Source organism: Chlorocebus sabaeus, chromosome 8 (assembly GCF_047675955.1).
Source record: "Chlorocebus sabaeus isolate Y175 chromosome 8, mChlSab1.0.hap1, whole genome shotgun sequence".
NCBI lineage: Eukaryota > Metazoa > Chordata > Mammalia > Primates > Cercopithecidae > Chlorocebus > Chlorocebus sabaeus.
The window spans coordinates 74,079,052-74,082,122 of NC_132911.1; the positions used below are offsets into that span (position 1 = coordinate 74,079,052).

The following is a 3,071-nucleotide window of genomic DNA, read 5'->3' on the forward strand; positions in this document are numbered from 1 at the left end:
CCTTCCCAAGGGCCCAATGGTCCGCACGGTGTCACTTCACCCTGAGCAAGGTCACCTGGGAGCTGGGCTCAGCAACAGGACAAAACTGAGTGTCTCACCCCTGCTCAGAGACACCTCACGAACAGAAATGTTCGCTTCATGGGAAGAGCTCCGTCTTGGTGGAAGAGAGAGATGAGGGATGAGGGAAAATAAGAGGAAGTGAAATACTCGCCTTTCTCCCACACTAGGAAAAGGGGTCATCTTTCCTGGCAAGTGAGGGCGAGAGGGCCAATTCCAAACTTGGAGCGTTGAGAATTACTTCTGGGTATGTACAGCAGAGGGCGCTCTGGTATAGGTAGAAAGAACAGCAGAGTCAGCCACTCCTGGGGAAAATCCGGAGGTTTAGCTTGGTTGCCTGGCTAGCTCCAGAACTGGTATACAGGGACTTGGGACAACATTCTGAATGGAAGCCCGAAGGAATTCAAAGGTATGCTTACATAGGAGGAGATGGCGTGCAATTGCCCAGAGAAATCCTTGCAGCTTCAACAGCCCTTCCCAAGAAGCCACCCCTTAGAACAGTCACCAAAAATACGTAAAATATTTCCAGCTATGAAGAATTCTTTTAGGCGGCGCCGTGACGCGCCTCGGGAACGGTCCTCGGGCGCGCGCCGCTCTCTTACCCTCGGGCCTCAGAAGTCGGTGCCAGTGACTGGAGGCGGCGGCGGCGGCGAGCGGGTCCTTGTGGGCTAGAAGAATCCTGCAAAAATGTCTCTCTACCCATCTCTTGAAGACTTGAAGGTAGACAATGTAATTCAGGCTCAAACTGCTTTTTCTGCAAACCCTGCCAACCCAGCAATTTTGTCAGAAGCTGCTGCTCCTGTCTCTCAAGATGGAAATCTCTATCCCAAACTATATCCGGAGCTTTCTCAATACATGGGTCTGAGTTGAAACGAAGAAGAAATACGTGCAAATGTGGCCATGGTTTCTGGTGCATCAATTCAGAGGCAGTTGGTAGCAAGACCTTCCGGTATGATGTGTATGGTGGCTCCTGTAACTGATATTGATGCTGGAATTCGGAGAGCAGAAATTAAGCAAGGGATTGGCGAAGTCATTCTGTGTAAGGATCAAGAAGGAAAAATTGGACTCAGGCTCAAATCAATAGATAATGATATATTTGTTCAGCCAGTCCAGGCTAATTCTCCAGCCTCATTGGTTGGTCTGAGATTTGGGGACCAAGTACTCCAGATCAGTGGTGAAAACTGCAGGGTGGAGCTCTAATAAAGCACACAAGGTGCTCAAACAGGTTTTTGGAGAGAAGATTACCACGACATGATAATTCGTGACAGGCCCTTTGAACGGACGATTACCATGCATATGGATAGCACTGGACATGTTGGTTTTACCTTAAAAACGGAAAAATAGGCGGGGAGGGTTGCTCACGCCTGTAATCCCAGCACTTCGGGAGGCCAAGGGGGGGTGGATCATGAGGTCAGGAGTTCAAGACCAGCCTGTCCAACATGGTGAAACCCCCGTCTCTACTAAAAATACAAAAATTAGCCGGGCATGGTGGCGGGAGCCTGTAATCTCAGCTACTCAGGAGGCTGAGGCAGGAGAATCGCTTAAACCCGGAAGGCAGAGTTTGCAGTGACTGGAGATCAGGCCACTGCACTGCACTCCAGCCTGGGCAACGGAGTGAGACTGCGACTCAAAAAAAAAAAAAAAATTAGCTGAGCATGGTGGCGGGCGCCTGGCTATTTGGGAGGCTGAGGCAGGAGAATCGCTTGAACCTAAGAGGTGGAGGTTGCAGTGAGCCAAGATCTCACCATTGCACTCCTGCCTGGGTGAAAAGAGCAAGACTCCGTCTCAAAAAAAAAAAAAAGAAAGAAAAAGAAAAAAGGAAAAATAACATCCACAGCGAAAAATAGGTCTGCAGCTAGAAATGGTCTTCTCACAGAACATAACATCTATGAAATCAACAGACGGAATGTCATTGGATTGAAGAACTCTCAAACTGCAGACATACTGTCAACATATGAGACTGTAGTTACTACTACAATCATGCCTCCTTTTATCTTTGAATTCTTTATTTATTTATTTATTGGCAGAGCCCCACTCTCACCCCGGCTGGAGTGTAATGGTGCAATCTTGGCTCACTGCAACCTCTGTCTCCTGGGTTCAAGCGATTCTTCTGCCTCAGCCCACCAAGTAGCTGAGATTACAGGCACCTGCCACCACAACCGACTAATTTTTGTATTTTTGGTAGAAACGGGGTTTCGCCATATTGCCTAGGCTGGTCTCGAACTCCTGACCTCATGATCCGCGCACCTCAGCCTCCCAAAGTGCTGTGATTACAGGCATAAGCCACCGCACCCGGCCATGAACATATTATTAAGCGGATGGCACCAAGCATTACGAAAAGCCTCATGGATCACGCCATTCCTGAGGTTTAAAATTCACGGCACCATGGAAATGTAGCTCCAGTTTCCTTGTTTGGCAACTTCTCTATTATGCACATGAAGCTTTCCCGGAGCCAGCAAGCATATGCTGCATGAGGACCTTTCTATCTTACATTATGGCTGGGAATCTTACTGTTTCATCTGACACCTTGTTCAGATTTCAAAATAGTTGTAGTCTTATCCTGGTTTAATAGACGTGAAATTTTCAAGAGGTTTCTGACATTCCTAGAATAGTTTCTCTACTGGAAACCTGAGGCTTTTATAAGTCATTGTGATTAGGGTGGCTGATACAGACTTAGCTTTGCGTGAGAACCAGTCACCTTTCTCCTAGGTAATGAGTAGTGCTGTTCATATTACTTTAGTTCTATAGCCTACTTCCATTTTTAACATGCTACCATAGTACATTTAGAATGATTGCCTTTGAGGCCGGGTGCAGTGGCTCATGCCTGTAATCCCAGCACTTTGGGAGGCCGAAGCAGGGGGATCACCTGAGGTCAGGAGTTCGAGACCAGCCTGGCCAACATGGTGTAAGCCCATCTGTACTAAAAATACAAAAATTAGCCAGGCGTGGTGCTGCGTGCCTGTAATCCCAGCTACTTGGGAGGTTGAGGCAGGAGAACCACTTGAACTCAGGAT

The 3,071-nt window shown here is 47.8% G+C and overlaps 1 pseudogene; it reads left to right on the plus strand.

The window, feature by feature from the left end:
* The first annotated feature begins 334 nt into the window (after window positions 1–334).
* On the plus strand, window positions 335–2,282 carry LOC103236943 (syntenin-1 pseudogene; annotated as a pseudogene).
* Window positions 2,283–3,071: the final 789 nt, after the last annotated feature.